The following is a 17858-nucleotide window of genomic DNA, read 5'->3' as shown; positions in this document are numbered from 1 at the left end:
AACAAAACAAAATTGATTCTTTAGTAAAATCATTTTTAAAATGTCTGTAATTGATTGTGTATCATAAACATCAGGAATTTGTTTAAAAAAAAAACAAACTGAAAAAACATACAAAACTCATAAGTTAATTTTTCTATAAGTCAACTCTTGTCATCATACCTTCATAGTATTTAAAAGTTCTGTAAACCTTTCCCTTATAACCAAGATAACATTTATTAAGCATTGAGTTACCCAGTTTTGTTCATATTCTTTCCCTGTGCCCATCACCAAACTATCTGTTTGTCTGATCTGTTCCTATGGGAACCATGTGGTTTTAATTACATGCTATGATGTGGGATTATCTTTTTTCCTTGGCAAGATTGCATAGTGTCATTCCATCCACTCAGTGAAAAAAAAAATCTTGTTTTTCAGTTGGCACAAAATTAAAGATTGTCAGAGGATGAACTAAGGGTGATGCATTCCTTACATTCTGTTAGAGTCGTATTTTGGACCTTCTTATTTGTTCTTGTTTTTTTTTTCTTTTCTTTTCTTTGTTTTTATATATATATTTTAATATTTTATTTTCAAATATATTTCAAAATATGATGCTGAACTTGGCTCATGGGGTGGACTGAAGCATAATTGTAGTCTTTGCAGATGTGCGCAGGAGTAGAACTTAGATATACTCTCAACAGAACAGGAATCAGGTGAAGCAGAGCATCACATGGGATTTGAATGGCATATGACAATAGCTTTTATATTCAGAAGCTCTGGATTTTCCTTAAAAACTAATTTGTTTATCACAGTATCCTCTCAGGTGGTAGAAATAGTACTGCTCCATCTCTTTATATATCAGTGCTAATCTATGCAGCAGTAAAGGAAAGGAGAAAAAAGGCCTGCTAGCAACCTATTTTTCTATGAGGCATTTGTTTGACAGATAAGCCTGATGCATCCATGGAGGTCATACACTGTTAGGAGTAGGCCTACAGGTGGTGCCAGTATATACTGTCTCTTTTTTTTTTTTTTTTTTTTTTTGACTTCTATTTCATTTTGTCTTGCAATTTCTTGAGCTTTTATAGATGAGTAGACAAGGGAGCTAAGCGACTAATACATCAATGGGACTTAGACATTTGTACTTCACAGATACACCAAATACAGTTGTACAGTAATGGTGTTGAAGGGAGTGTGAAAATGAAAGTGTTTTTGCCTAGGTGTTTCTCTCTCAGCTTTAGTCACGTACACTGTCACAGGCAATGTCAAAGCAACAGAATTCTGTGAGTGCAGTACTTGAAATCTAGTTGTGACTGGCATTATTCTGAAATGTGCTGAGAAAAATATTTAAAACATGTACATAATCTGAAATCCATAATGGAACTTGTCTGAGCCTTTTAGAAATGAATAATTGTCAAGGTACAACACAATATAATAAACTGAAAGGTGATATCATTTCAGGACTATTTCTCCATTTCTTAAACTGCTGAGTAAATTCTAGAAATTACTGCAGGTTCTGAAAGGATTGTATTTTTTTCTTCTTTCCTCTCTTGTTTGAAAGTCTTTATAGGCATGAACTTCATACAGTAAGAGCTAAGCACTTATATTCACTTTCTAAAGTTTAGCTCCTTGGGTTAAGAAAGATGTCACACATTTTTGGTTTGTGTTATGAAATTGCTATAGTGTTTCTGTCAAAGCAGCAAGACTACTTCTTTTCTGTAAGTTTTTAATACAGCTTCTAGTAAAATCAACGTTACTTTAAAAAATCACAGTAGATAGTAGAGGAAGGGGGAGAAATCCTATTTCTAGTATATCCCCTTATGCTAAACATTATTCAAACCTGACATAAACAGAAAAATGTAACAATTTCTAACATAGTGCCAATACATGCTTTCTCCTCTTAATGAGAAGAGGACCTCTTGGTTACCATTTTATGAGAGAAAAACTTTAACAGTACAGAAGTTCTGTAGATACATATTTCTGAGCGTTCACTTAGCTTGTGGAATGGAAAATGTAAATGTTATATCCAGGTTTTAGCCAATAGTCTCATGTTTTTGTGTCAATTTTCAGTGTTCTAATTTAAAATATAGACTGAAAAGTCAGTATTTTCTTACATATTATTTGCAAGAGGATTAATGTTTTATTTTACAATTCTGTTAGCCAGGTTGGACCTAATCACAAAACATCATGGATAATGACATAAAATGATTTGTGTCTTTGCATGGTGGCTTTTCATGGTCAAAATATTTTCATTTAGGCTTGCCATGCATTTTCAGAATAATCTGTTATTTGGAATATGAAGACTTCTGTGCTGTCAGTCACTATTGATTTCTTATCACTACTGAGCTGTAAGTTTTAGTTTTTTTTTTTTTTTTTTGACAAAAGTCTGTGCTTAACAGAGATGAATCTTGTTTATGAATGAAGTGGGATTTTTTTCTGTTGCTGAATAATCTTGGACTCCACTGACATCAGTTGCAATTATAGAAGTTCACAGTCCCTAAAATCAGATGCATTGTAATTTGAGTTCCAGTACTCTTCATTGACTTTAAAAGTAAGTGATAGCAAAAGCTGACCTAACAGGTTCACGACAATAATTTCCGTACTTTTATTCATCTGATAGTCTTATAATAGAAACTCACCAATGTTTTTGCTAATACAAATGTTATGTAGAGAACTCGTTTCACTCTTGACCTCATCTTTGCCACACAGTACATACAAAAACTTATGCCCCTGTTGTTAGCTGATATTTCAAATCATATTTAAAAAGAAAATGTTTAAAGGAAAATAACTGTGTATCCAAAACCTCTCACTCATCTTTGATAGTAAGGCCAACGGAAGCTGTTTGTATTGCACAACAAGGAGAAGTAGGCTGCTTTCATGCATGACCGGTAACCCCTTTGGTTTTCCTAATGTAATTCGTTGTAGTAGATTGATACAAATCAGCAAATAACCTTGTTTTTAGTTTTCGTATCTGTGGTTATAGGAATAGCATTCCTCCATTTACTTTCATTGTTTTCAAATGTCTTCATAAGTACAGTGATCTTCAAACAGCTTGGATTTCATCAGTTTACATGTATTCTTTTCAATAAGACAGTGTTAATGTCATTACAAACTTTACATGAAATAGTCTTCTATGTTAGGCCTTTTTTGTATGTCTTTTGGTCTTGATCTGTCTTGGCTTTGCTAATTGCATTTGTTTTTTGATGATTTTTTTTTTTTGGACAATTTTTTGAAGTATTGAAACAGTTATAACAACCTGTTGTACACGTAAGTACGGGTTCTGTGGTTATCAGTTTTTTTTGTTTGTTTTTAATTGCAGTTTTAATTTCAAAAATCAACTTTAAATACAGTGTTGTTCACACTGAAATATTTTTTTTCTGGATCATGTCATTTTGCTGTGTTACTGTCTCACTTTGCCTAAAGCAATTGAACAGCTGTCCTTAGTTCAATGACTTCATTGCCCAAGTATTTGCTGTATTTAATTTTAAATTTCCATGCAAAGGATAATCTTCCTTTGTTGCAACGCTTAAGATTTTAAATGTAGCTGAACTGGATCAGTATTTTAATTCTATTTTGATGTTTCTCTAAGCAGTATCCTACCATATGGGAATAACATTTTTTGTTGACCCATTTTTGGATAACATTTATACATTATTAATTGAACAAACTTCAGAAGAGTACAAGGTGCAAGCTACCAGAGTTGTTAGAAACAAACTAACTTTTTAGATGCAAGTCATGACAAAAAGGGATCATGTAAAACATTTAAAACTTGTTGATAGATGCCTTATTGTCAAACTACAGTGGCTTTTTTTGTCAGTTTAATTTTTGAAAACCCTGAAGCAAAGCTTTCTCACAGTACCATTATTGAACCTTTCCTCCTCCCTAGTTGATTATTTGTCTACAATAATCACATAAATGTCTCTTCCACTAGCATAAATTATTTAGTTATGCATGTATTCTCCCTGTTTTTTCTTGATTTTAGTAGAGTTGTTATCCAAGGTTATCCAAGTCCAGGACTACACTGCGCTGTCATCTCTTGAACATACTGCTTTAGTCTAGTCTTAGACAAGGCGTACAGGAAAACAAAAGCATTCGCAAAGGAAGCAACTTGTTAAGGTGTTCTGCATTCCTATGAAAAGAATCATGATGATGCCTCTTTAAACCTTCAGCATTTATTTTCTACAGCGCTTCTTAAACTCTCCCTGTTCTGTTTCATTCCATTTTAGATGTGTAGATGGCTTTCTTGTATAATTAAGATATTGTCTTTTACCTGTATGCAGAAACAATTCAAGTAGTTCCAGTGCTGTACAGGTTAACTAATCCAATTTTAGTTTTCATTTCTACCTTCAATGTAGATAGAACTTCTGTTTTGTTTTCTGGATTATTTGCCAACCTTTTCTCTCTCCAAAATATCCAGCAGTCATACTCTTAACTGTGTGAAATTTTAGCTAATATATTTTTGCATATTCAGTATTTTCTGTCTTGGCTTAATTAGTACTGCATTTTGTCATATTTCATCACAGCGGTAAACACTATATTCCACAGTACCATTGTTTGTCAACCCTTATCTTTGTTAACAGTGAGTACCAGTAACAATGAGTAAGATGGGTAGTGTTTTGAAAATAAATTGTTGAGAGAATTTTGACCCTTCTAGTGTTTTTAGATTAAAATTTTATTTCAGTTATTGTTAAAAAAAAAAAAAAGCCCTGTTGGCATTTCTTCAATTCACAATTGTTTGTTTTTTCTATAAAACAAACAATCACAAAAACAAAACAGTTTTATTTAGAAATACTGCAGTCTTGTACATATAGGTGTATGTTTGTTCAGATACATAAATATGTATCATGTTTGTGTTTTATATATATATATATATATAAATATAAATGATGTTACATTTATAGCAGTCTGGCATTGTGTACCTTTCTTGGTATTGTTTTCCATCTTCTGTTTACAAAAGAGCCAAACTGATACCCATCAGAAAAGCTAGCATTGAATTACACAGTGATTCATCTTACAGAAAAGTTATCAGATTGTTGATATGGCTTTTAATGAAAAAGTGTTTTAAGATGTGTTTTGCTGTTGGAATGAGAAGCAACTTCACCAAAATCTTAGGATATAGGCATGGTCACCTATAGAAAACCTTTAAAACTCCTAAATATAATGCATGCAATTCTAGCATGGTTAACTATTTTAGTAATTTGCCTGTAAAAATTATCTTTCTGAAACAAAACATAGTCAGGTTTTCAATACAAAGCTCTCCTCTGGGTAAATTCAGCATCCAAGACATTAAAGTTCATACTAAAGTTAACAATCAATTAATATTTAATGTTGATAATGTTGTTTTTAGTCCAAATTGAGAATCTAATCTGGTATAGGTTTTGTTTTCATTTTTTTTTTTTCTCTCACATAGTTTAAATCAATTATCATAATTCAGGTCCTGAACAATCCTTATTTACCAACTCTTAACTTCAGATCTGATTGCATATGATTTTATATGATTGGAAATGAAAGAGACAACATGAAAAAGCAAGTAATAGTAGGGTTACAGATTACTTCTGTTAGTGTTCTTTAGATTTTTATTATATTCAGAGACATGACATTCATATAAACACAGAGGCAGAAATATAAGTTGGTGGATTGATGCCTAAGGGGTTGTGGGAAGGGGGTAGAAAGAAAGAAGGAAAAGGTAGAAAATGAAATGATCCCAGTTTAGACTCCTACTGTTCTGAATCTGTGTAGTGCCTGCATTATTTCAAGTGTTAATATTTTTTTCTTCAGAATCAAGTTAATTAAATAGGTGTTTCCTGCAGGGCTATATATTCTCTGAAAATTGTGTGTGCATGACACTTCAAGCTGCTCTCAGCTCCTCAGAACACATTATTTGCTTTTTGTCTTGTCGAAGTTTCTTACCCTTACATTCTGAATGCTTATTTTGAGCTCTTGTTGTAGAGTTTGAAAATTGTAACAAAAAGGGAAAGCAGTACACACTTTTCACCAATCCTAGGCATTCTCTGGACATTTAAGTAATATATGTTCAAATTCATCCCTTTCACCACTTGTAAGAAGCTTGTTACTTTCTTGCGACAGTAGGAGGAGGAGGAAGAAAAGAAGATTGATTTAAACATATAATTAGATTTAAAGTTTGGAAGAAAGTTTGTAGTATTTGATGAAAGAGCTTAAGAACAGTTGATGAAAATGACTGTCCTATATGGGGACGAAATGGAGCTGTGGATTTCAGAAGTAATCATTCAAAGTAATTGTTATACATGTACAGTGTGTGTGTGTGAGAGCAGGGATAACGGAATTGAAGATTACTTAACATGTAACGAATTGAAATGCTGTGGATAAAGTTGTAGAAGTGCTGTTGAAATAGCTTTGGAAGACATCTATATTTATTTGCTAGAAATATTGAATCCTCATTCAGAAGTGGAACCACAATTAACATGATGGGTTACAGGTATTTTTTCAGATGTCAGATTAAAAAGAAACTGTCAGAAATCAAGCCACAGTAATGAAAGGTGCTCTAGATGTAGCTTACATGTATATTTATCCTTTTATGGCACCCAAGTCGTATTTGCTATGTTTGCTTTGCTTAATTAATTATTTTTTAATTGCCAAGGTACTAGGGTTGAAATGAAGGCTAAAGAACTGATCTTTGCAAGTTTATTTGCACAGAAGTTTCCTCTATTTTACAGGAAATCCTAGATATTGTAATTACTCAAAATCTAGATATAAAAAGAAAAAACAAGCAAACAAACATCTTTTAATTAGTTACTCAGATACATGAAGACCAATATTTGAAAGGATGGGGAAAGGGAAAAAAAACCCTCACACACTCACCTCTTCAAATATTATACAAAGAAATGTGATCAGCAGTAATGGACTCAACCATACTCTTCTAAGAAAAAATAAGCTGCATTTGATTGAGATCTTTTCCTTGATGACCAGTGTGGAGTCTGTGAATTTACAAGGCCAACATTTTAAGGAGTTGTTCAGTTTCAAAATCCAACTTTTAGTTGGTGGCACTTAAAAAGCCGATGATCATTCCCTCTATCTTCTTTTCTTTGAGGTATAAAGTTGCTTACATGTCTGGCTACTGTGGCTGTGTCTCAACAGCAGTTTCTGGAAGCATTTCTGACATAAATGTGCACCACGTTTGCTTCCCTCTTCTGTGTAAGGGAGAATCTAAACATGCACCACTTTCTCTGTTGCAACACTCCATTCCAAATCCTGATACCACATGGAGGGGTTGAGGATATTGCTGGAAGGAAGCATGGCACATCTCAGGCTGGTTTCCTGCCTGGGAATTAGGGGACCAAGGATGTCCCACAGCAGACAACTTCCTTGAAGACAAGGCACAGTGATGACTTTAGAATTTCTTAGGTGTGGCTGTTGGTTTTGCTTTTTATTTAGGTGTGGCTGTTGGTGTTGCTTTTTATTTAGGTGTATCTAGGCAAACCCAGTAAGTTCTGATAGTTTGACCCTGGAGTTACTTCTGCTATTTCATGTAGCTAACTCATGGCCGCAGATTCACGAACTAGGGTATTTTTATCTTTGAACCTTGCTTGACAAAAAAGGCAGGGTCCTGTGGTTTTAGTTAATGTTCTGTGGATTGTTTCTATTTTCATCTGTATATAATTCTACTTTCATCTATTTCTATTCTATATTTTTAGTTACTGTGCAACACAAAAGCAAGCAAGGGAATGTGGAACTTGAGCTGAGTTTTCTGCTATTTCTTGACCAGCAGGCAATGGTGTGGAGAGTCCCTCTTACCTGCTCTTCTGTTCTTACAAGTTTTATACTGCTGTGTTCCTGGCAGACCGGTTTCAGCTGGAGGAAGTACCCATAGTCTCACAGTTGGGTCGTTATTTGGGATTAGGGGAAAGATTGGTTTATGTCCATGTGCTGAAGAAGCCTATAATTTAAGACTTGGTACTTTTGGGCCAAAGTTAGTAGAACATGGTTACAATGCCATTTTTCAGTATGTTTTAGTTTGAACTTCGTATGCTAGGTAAGCTCAGAAAATGCCTAGAAAATTAGGCCCTTCAGAGGAATGTCAGTAAGGACTGCCAAGTTTCTGGTTACCAAATGGTATGGGATAGAAAAATGTAGCGGCCAGAACCACCATAGAAACATTGTACCTGGTGCTGATGGAAGAGTAGTTTTTTAAAAGGGTGAAAAGGATTTCAGACATGTCAGATGTGTGGGGAGTTGAGTGCTTATGTGTGCATGTAAGGCATGGAAATTACAGGGTGTTCCACTGCTTTTATGGACTTTCCAGTGACTGTCCAGCTATTTTTTTTATAACCATGAGATTTCAAATATGTACCTGGGAATGAGGAAAAAAAAAAAAAAAAAAAAAAAAGAGGAGGGGAGGTGTCTAAATAAAACCAAACTGAGAATCTGGCCGATAAAACATCAATTGGACACCTCTCCAAAGTGTAATTAAGTAAACAGTTCCCTGCTGTCACCTGTCTATAACATGACATTGTTTCCATCAATTTACTGGCTGGCAGGTGCTTCTGTTTCATCCTAGGTGAGATCCAGTGTTGAGACATTCAGACAGCTGCTGGATTGGCTCAGTGCAGTAGTGGGTGGTCTTGTATGGCTGGTAGTTAGCCTGGTGATCCATACTGCACTTTGTCACCTCTTGCTGGCAATTGCAGCGAGGATGTGAAGTGGCTGGACTTGGAGAGGAGAGGGGAAGAAAAATAAAAAAGTTGTTCTTACTCCTGGCTCTTAAACAGAGCTGAGGTGCCCTGAAAAGCTGGGCTACCTTTATTGCTGCCTGTTCTGTGGAAAAATAAGCTCGGGAATTAATGCCAATAGTTTAACACTGTTCCTGATGAGTGAATTTGTAAACCTGAAGGAAACTCATATCAATTTTTGTTTGTTTCTATGAATTTGCTCATATAGATTTGGTTTCAGACTACCTAAGTAAATAGTGTAACTGGATAATACATCAGAGTATTGCACAGTAGCCTGCTTTATTTATTTATTTTTCTGGTTTGGTTCGTCTTTTTAGTAGAGCCTCTCATACTTGCTAGTTTTCTTGATTTTATATGTCATGCATGCATTAGATTTCTAACACAGCCTCATATCTGAAGGGAACGCATACATTTTTGTTTCAAGTTCTGCTTGCATTAGGGTGTTTTTTCAAGACTATAGCTAATGTCATAACTTTCTGTTAATACAGTGGTCTAAACAGTGGGAAAAATCATTTTTTAAGTCATTAGCTATTGCCTTGTTGTTAATCATATCTTATAAACCATAAAAAGGTATTTATGATTGAATGTAGAAACCTTAACATGCCTTTCAAACTACCATTTATTACTTCTGGGCAATTTTTATTTGTGTGCTAGGTGAGGATTAGTTCCTGAGGATACTCAATGCCAGTGACATGGTTGAAATGGAATTTCTATTTTTTTGGTATGCACCTGGTACTCCTGATGGGTGTCTTGTGCACTTGGCAGAGCTGAGCCTGGAAGCAGTGTCTCCCTTTTCTAAGGGAGGAATAAAAGTTCAACTTCTAATTTTTGTTCCTGTCGTATCTGTGAAATATTGTGTATGCTTTTAGCTAGACTACTTCATTATATGGCTGTGGATAAGAGACCTAGTCCAATTGTCCCTTGGTGCTAGAGACAGAAATTGAAAAAGACCTTGTGCTTATTTTGGAAGAGCTAGTTATCACTTTGACCACAAGAGTAACTTGTACGGTACTTTGTTCTTTTTCCACTGTACTCTTATTTTTTCCCCATTTATACATCAGAATTATGTCTATAAAAACATCTGCTTAACAGATGTGGCTTTAAAATAAAATTACATTTTAATATAACATCATTTACAGTCATGAAGTAAATATCAAGTGCTAAATAGAAAGCAGTTTCAAACACATTCAGAAATGGCTGAAAAATCTTTCTCCAGAATGCTTTGCTATAGAAAGTTGGTCTTTTAGCTGAACTAAATAGATATTTTATTTATTTTTTTTTAAGTGACTATTTCCCATTTGAAAACTTTTGACTTCTCATGAAAACAAACAAAACAAAATCAACATATACAGAAATTTCTGTACTTCTGCTGGTCTGAAAACTTCACTTTTTGTGTTGGTTTGTAAACCAGCTGATAAATAAGCAGGGCCACCTTTAGGACCACTGCAAAAATACTTAACAAAATGCATATCTGTATTACAATACTGGCAGCTGAAATAGCAGTCCCTAAACTCATTTGAGAACAAAAGTAATCATTCTATATATTTGTGACATATAATTCTAAGGACTACATTTTTAACTGAAAAAAGTTTATTTCATATTTCAAATTAATTAATTCAAATTAATTCATTCTTGCTGCTGATAAGAGATGCTGAAGTTGTACACGTTTTTTAAAAATTTTGAAATTGCATTTAAAATTTGTCCACAAAACTGTTAAACACTATTTACACGAGAAAATAAATCCTTCTTTTGCAGTTTATATTTATGTAAGTAGCTTTATTCCTATTCCACATTTTATTCTTGTTTAAAAATAAGATAAGATCTTGTATCAAATCTTTAAAATGAGAGCACTCTCTCTGGTGATTTTTTCCCTATTTCATACTTGTTCTGCTCAGAAGGAACTAAAACAATGTGAGAGGGAAAATACTGAAGGTCTTATCAAGTTCCAGGTCCTGTGAGCTGATATTAGTAAAGGTCATCTATATGTTATTTCTGGAAGTATCCATAAGTTCTTAACAAATAAACACTTTACATTGCAGGTGCCAATGCTAAAGGATAATTCCAGAGTTTCACTTCTGGAAATAACTTGAAACTTGTAACTCAAAGGAGAAGAATATGAGGTACAAGCAGTTACTTGTTGAGAAGGAGAATAAAGCCTAGAACTATTTTTATTGACTACTTCCCACTTTGATTGCACCTGATGCCTCTCTCTGGTGAGTAACAACATGGCTAATGGGAACATTATCTTCTGAAAAGTACCCAGAAACAGAAATATAACCTTGATGTTTCTGGTCACAACTGAGTGAGGAGGAAGAATGTTGCAATTGGAAAATATGGCAGATATTGGAAGTATCTGACCAGGAATGTTATTCAAGCATAACATTTTTGCCCTTGCAAAAAATATCAATTCAGATTTCACTATAGCTAATGAAACCATTTTTTTTTCCTTCTATTAAAGCCAGTGGCAACTTCCTGAAAACTGAAAGCACGCTAAAAAAAAAATTAATCTTTAAAATGAAATTACTTGCAGATAAAATAAAGCAAGAGGGTTGTTGATGGTTAAGCACAAAAGAGAATTATATTAAAGCTGAAGGAAAGGAGCAGGAAATTAGAATAGGATCCCTGGATCTGTAAAATTGAAGTAGAATATTTGCTTCCAGTTTTACAGTTTTACACAACAATGTATAAGAGACATTGTTATGGTTTGCTTTTTTTTTTTATCACATTACTTACATACAATTTATCATACAATTTATTGCATTTGGAAAGAAAAGAATTCTTCTGGTTTAAAAAAACAAAAACAAAAAAAAACAAACAGGGTGGGGGTAGAGTGTTACGAGAGTTCTAGTATGAGCTAAATATGACTTCCCTTTCCCTTTAATTTGGAAGATTAAAGCTTATTTATTTACGTATTACTTTTTGCCAGACACATGCAAGGGTATATGCGAAACAGGCTTGTAAAGCCTAAAATGTAGGTCTCCAAAGCACTTGTTTAGTTCCTGTCTAACTTTAGATGCACCAAAATGTAATATTCTCTGAAGTTATTAAGACTTAATATCTCTGGGTGCCTCACAGAATCTGTTAAGTTTGTGAACACTTAACTTGATACTGTAACAGGAAACTTCACTGAGGCTTTATATTGGGGCATTTTGATAAATTGAATTTCTGCCTATTTTAAGGACTTCTTACCTTGTTAAAGAGCAAATGAAAATCAGACTTAAAGGATTTACTGTTGTGAGCTATCAATAACTTGAAACATTTTTAACTTCTCCACAAAGGGGACAAAAATATTTTGCATAATATAAAAGATTAAATCCTGACATATAAATTCCTTTGTATGCTGAGGGGTATTTCAGAATAGATCTCAGCAAAAATAAATTATTCCTACTGATACAACTCAGTTCCTCTGATTTCCTTTTGGTTAGGAGGGAGCTACATTATTTCAAATAGATTGGTGTTTTTGAGGAATTAGTATTCCTATGGCTCATAACATAAACACGGCAGAATGGGAACAGAAAAAAGAGTTCTATTAGCCAATGCAGTGTGGAGGTCAGATTTATTCTAGATTATTTAGATACTACGGTAGAATGACATTAATAACCTAACTTATTCAGAACATGTCTTGTGCTCCACTTTGGTTTTGAACCTTAGCCAAGACAATGAGTGCAATGAGTAACGTGAGGTTGTTCACTCAGCCGCAATCTGGCTGTATGACCAAGAGGTGACCTTTTAGTTTTCATTCACCATCCACCCTTTCAGAAATGTCCAATAATACTTAAAAGCAAGTAGATGGAAGATCCCAGTGCTTGCTGAAAATAAAAGAAAAGCAAATCCAGATATATTGGCCTCCTTGTAATAATTAGAAAAGTTAATTCTGCTTGAAGTTTAAAAACTTCAAACCTTTCAGAAGCCTGTACTGAGGGTCATTTGAAACCCAGAAACATGAAGAATCATGATGGCGCTTTTTGTAAAGTAGTCTCATAAATGAAAACAGAAAATGAGCGAAGTTTTACTTTGTTTTTCTCCCCTCTCTCCTGTGAATTACTTTCCCTTTCTGGCATTCTGAGAGCATAATCATTTTTCTTTAGCAATAAGATGGTTGTAAATCTTGGAATCCAAATTATTCTAGTTGCTTTGCATTATCACAGTTCTTAGAAGTTCTTAGAACATTGCTAATATGGAAACATCTATAGAGAATCAGAGACAGTCTGTTTTGTTGAGGCTAAATAGGTGGGGTTTATTTACATTTTGAATTATTTTAGGGGGTATTAAATGCCATATTTAAACATACATCATTCTACAGAGGATATATGGGGTTATCTTCTGTGCTATTGTCCATTGGCTTGAAAAGAGAACCTACATATGCATCATTTAGTTAGTTTATAAATACATGTGTAAGACTGTTGTTTTGTACTCTTTGTTCTAGTTATTGAAACGTATATTTCACTGATGCTTAGGGCTGACTGATGATTAACAAATGTACCTCATAGCAGTTGTCAAGATTTGGAAGTTCTTCATTCTGAATTGTCCCAAACAGCAAACGTAGAGAACACTTCTGAGGCTTTGTTGTACATAGTTCAGAGTGTTGCCCTATGGTATGGAAGAATACATTTCAAGTCTCTGATCTAGAGTAACGTTTTTCATACTAGATTTTTTCAGGCAGTCCATGTGAATGTTGGATTTGAACCTTGCCTCCATTTCAGGCACATGGTTGAATCATCATTTAGAAAGAGTGTATTATGAAAGTTTCAGATTGTCTTATGAAGTTTTTATATATTACCTCAACTTTCATCCTTAGAATGTATCTGATTAATCAACAAAAGATTAGAGAGATCAACATGAAAGTTACTTTGCTAACTAGAGAAGTAAACAGAATTGTTAGCAAAACACAAATCAACCATGGTACCAACCATGATACTGATGGCCTACAGAACTGAACGGGGACTTGTGCTTCTAGATGTAGTCCTTCAATTCTCTAAGACTTGACAAGGAGCAAGGGATTTAGTCCTTTTAGAAAAGCAAAACCCTCTGTAACTACAGTACTCATTTATGTTTTTTCTCTACCACACAGTGTTTCACCTACTTTATTTCAGTAGCAGTTAACTGTAGCCTCTTAGCATTTTGAAATCAAACTAATGAAACCTACTAGATTTGATTACAACCCTATTAGTGTATTAGTTATGAATACAACATAGTTTTCTAATTGGAGTAGAAAAATGGAACTACATCTTTAGAAGTTATAGAAGATGAACTGTTGATGTGCTTATAAAGTAGGGGAAGACCAAGAGGAAAGCTAAAAGATTCCCAAAGCTCATATGGGTTCTGAATTTCAATATGTATTTATGGATAACTGTAAGTTTCTTTTTATATTCATATGCTATCAGGTATGCTACAAAGAAAAAAGTAGAGTGGCAACTTCCTTTAAAAAAATATTTTTTCATTTCCTTAAAAACAAGAACTATTGTGTTGCCAACCTCGTTATTTTCTATTGTGAAATTGCTTCTGTGATATCTAAGAAAGAAAAGAAACATTTTACAGTCCAGGAAACCTCACTTTTTCTTTTTATGGCATGGCGCTATTGCATTGAGAATAATTTATGTGAGCCTTTTGGACTTTGATGAAAGTTTAATAGCTGTGCTGCTGCATATGCATGGAATGTGTCTATCATTCTAGGCTAATCTAAACTGGAAGTCTACACTTTAACTACAGGTTTACTGATAAGCAAAAACTGAATCAGTTTTAATATGAAAAAATATCACAACAGTCTACAATTATCTCTTTCTTCTAAACCAATTAATCCTATTGGTATTTTATCATATTTAAACAAATACACCATTCTGTTGTGTATGATAACAAAGAAGGTAAAACCAGTGGTTATTCACATAACTTCTAAACATGACAGGGCATTCTCAAATAATATTTTCAACAGGTTTTTATTTTATGAGTTCATCTATGTAGTGCTTGCAGTAAGTGCGTAAATTTATAGCCTTGCTGCTCTTAGAACATTGTCTTCCAGAGCGTACAACTTCATGTATTGTATTGAAGAAAAAAGACAAATTCTGTTGAAACTAGCACGTGCTTCTAACCGTGCCAATATATGGCCCTCATTGTAACTGACATCAACAAGGCAAGACCCCGGACTGGGGACACTAGCCCATTCCCATTTGCAATGATGGCATGCCATCTCTCATGAAGACATAGTAGTATCTGTACATCCTAGAATTCAGCTTGATCACAGCTCTTGGTTTTACTCCAGGGCTTCTTATTATGTATTTCACAGTTACTATAACAAGAGAAAATAACAAAGGAAAGGACTGAGAGTATATTAATGGGGACGTTGAAGAGTACATGGGCTCAAAAGCATAAAATAGGTATCATGAGTTCCTCCAGATCCTTTAGGTATTGCTTTTGGTTTTGTTTCTGTTCTCTAGTTGCTATATCAATGTGAGGGAAAAATATTAACAGGGCAGATGATATCTTAACAGCTTTGTTTTCCATTGAAGACTATAGAGCACCGACTGTGTCATTTCAAAGAGCAGAGAAGATTTTCATCTTGATGGTTGAATTTGGAACATTCACCATGGTTGTTGTTTTTTCTTTTTTTTTTTTTATGGAAAAAAATGGTTAGTTGTGAGTTACCCGTTTAATTTCATCTAGTTAATCTGTAGCAAATTTTTTTTTTTACTTTAATTCAGGTGACCCATGTGACTGTTGAAAAATATATATTGTTTTGAAGGAATTAATGAGGAGAATAGATATTTGGGTTCAGCACCTGTTTTTACTGAGTTGTCCTGTCATCTTTGCTTAAACTGGATTTCTACTCATTCTCTCTAAAAGAAATGTCTGTTGCATCAGTGGTTCAATCTACATGTGTAAGCATTATGGTGAAGTGAGAAATACCTGGCAATGTCAGTGGGTTCTGAAGTCCTGTTCATCCTGAGTGAAATCTTTGAGAAAAAGGTGAAAGATGTTCTCTTTGTTAATCAATGTACACTTAGTGCATGCCCACAGGCACAGCTGCAGCAGGTCAAAAGGATTTAATCTATGTGTGCATTGTCCCCCTGTACTTGGCTCTGGTGAGGCCGCACCTTGAGTACTATGTTCAGTTTTGGGCCCCTCACTACAAGAAGGACATTGAGGTGCTCGAGTGGGTCCAGAGGAGAGCAACAAAGCTGATGTCTGGAGAACAAGTCTTATGAGGAGTGGCTGAGGGAGCTGGGATTTTTCAGCCTGGAAAAGAGAAGGTTCAGGGGCGACCTTATAGCACTCTACAGGTAAAAGGAGGCTGAAGCGAGGTGGGGGTTGGTCTATTCTCTCATGTGCCTGGTGACAGGACAAGGGGGAATGGGCTAAATTTGCAACAGTGGAGGTTTAGGTTGGATATTAGGAAGAACTTCTTTACTGAAAGGGTTGTTAAACATTGGAATGGGCTGCCCAGGGAAGTGATGGAGTCACCATCCCTGGATGTCTTTAAAAGATGTTTAGATGTAGAGCTTAGGGATATGGTTTAGTGGAGGGCTTGTTAGTGTTAGGTCAGAGGTTGGACTAGGTGATCTTGGAGGTCTCTTCCAACCTAGATGATTCTGTGATTCTGTGAATTACATTTGCTGTGAGAGATGATTCTTCCATGCATGATAGTATTTTATTCCCTAACTAGTTGTGCTATAGGCTCTGAAAAGAAAGACATCTCTGCCTAAAGAAAAAGACAACTCGTAAATTAAATAGATGTACATGGTTTCAACTAAGAATTAGTCTAGATTTGGTTCCAATCTATGTTTAAATTAAATCTAAATTAAAAACAAACAAAAACAAACAACCAACAAGAACAACAAAAAAAACCACATTTTGATTATGCATTGATCAAAATATCCTCATTTTTTCAGAACTATGAAATAATAATAATTATTTTTTTTTTTACACCTCAGGTGGCATTTCCCACCCTTTCCCCCCCCCCCAATTTCTTATTTAAAAACTAAAGATTTTTTTGGTTTTTTTTTTTTTTTTTACTAAAGAATCTAATTAGCACAATGGTATATGCTTAAATTGTGTTAATCAGGAACATAGTTTTAGTCACAGACTAAATAAGTATATAGACCAAAACATTCTTCTCCTACTACTGCTTTTATTCCCTCTGTATACTTAAAGCACAGTAACTGTGGAATATAAGGGAAATATAATGCTTATTGTCAGTTATTTCCTTGTATTCCTCATACAAGGAAATAACATTATTATTAAATAACATTATTGTTATTTCCTTGTATTCCTCATACATTCACTGCTTAACCTGTTTCTGCTTTGATTTCAAGCAATAACTTTTACAAATTAAAATACCCAGTCTAACTATTTCTGTTTCAAGTCAGTGTGCTACAAAACTATTAGAAGAAAAGGGCAGTGATGCATAAAAAGTTTGAATTGGTAATGCAATGGGAATATTTTTTTATAGATACAGAACAGCTACAAAATATGGATAAGATTTTTTCTATTAAATACTCACTACATCAGTGAGTGCTTCAGAGTAGAATGTTTCAGTGTCATTCATTTCAATATTGACTACATGGAAATGCTGTAAGAGGTCCCTCCCAGAGAACAAGGGTTTCAGACCTATTGTATCTATTCTATAGTTCCTGAGAAATCAGTCTCCTGTAATGTTGTAATTCTTTGTAGTATCCATTTTTAAAATAACACTATATAGATCTCTTAACATATCCAGCGTATTTAACATACCCATGTGGGTGAAATGGGAGGTGGGATATAACTACTAGCTTATAACAACTTCAGAAAAGATGTTGAACGCTTAAGTTAGTTACTTTTAGATTGCTTTCAGAGAAATGCAAATAATTTCATGAAAAGCTGATGAATATTTTTACCATAGCTCTGTAACATGAAACAGCAGGTCATTTATACCTATACAGCCCAGAAGATGAGAATAAGACAAGCAGTTTTTAAGTAGAGAGATTAAATGTGTGCTGCTTTATTGACAAGCTTGCATAATACAGAAAACCTTCCATGGGAGACTGATATCATGGTGAAGACCCTAATAGTTTTAATGCGTTTTCTTGCACGTGTCCTTTTTTTAAATTGATAATTCTTCAGATTTGAAGTTTTGATACTTCTTTTGTTTGAAGTACTGAAGATTTGTTAATGAGTTGGGAATAATATAAAATCACACTAAAAATATAG

General features: G+C 34.2%; 2 long non-coding RNA genes across 12 annotated transcripts in view; one reads left to right on the top strand and one right to left on the bottom strand.

Moving 5' to 3' along the window:
- The window catches only part of LOC106016054 (uncharacterized), a 270464-nt gene that overhangs the window by 67423 nt on the left and 185183 nt on the right, over window positions 1-17858 (top strand). For all 11 annotated transcript variants that reach the window (XR_003496990.3, XR_011809047.1, XR_011809045.1 and 8 more), the window contains exon 3: window positions 10718-10891. This is a non-coding gene — a long non-coding RNA (uncharacterized lncRNA). The remainder of the gene's footprint in view (window positions 1-10717; window positions 10892-17858) is intronic.
- Window positions 1-17858, bottom strand: part of LOC119716961 (uncharacterized) — a 58480-nt gene that overhangs the window by 7262 nt on the left and 33360 nt on the right. The gene's annotated exons all lie outside the window — the stretch shown is intronic.

Source organism: Anas platyrhynchos, chromosome 4, assembly GCF_047663525.1.
Source record: "Anas platyrhynchos isolate ZD024472 breed Pekin duck chromosome 4, IASCAAS_PekinDuck_T2T, whole genome shotgun sequence".
In the NCBI taxonomy this organism is placed as follows: Eukaryota; Metazoa; Chordata; class Aves; order Anseriformes; family Anatidae; genus Anas; species Anas platyrhynchos.
The sequence above is the reverse complement of the archived record's forward strand: the minus strand, read 5'-3'. Positions and strand labels throughout refer to the sequence as shown.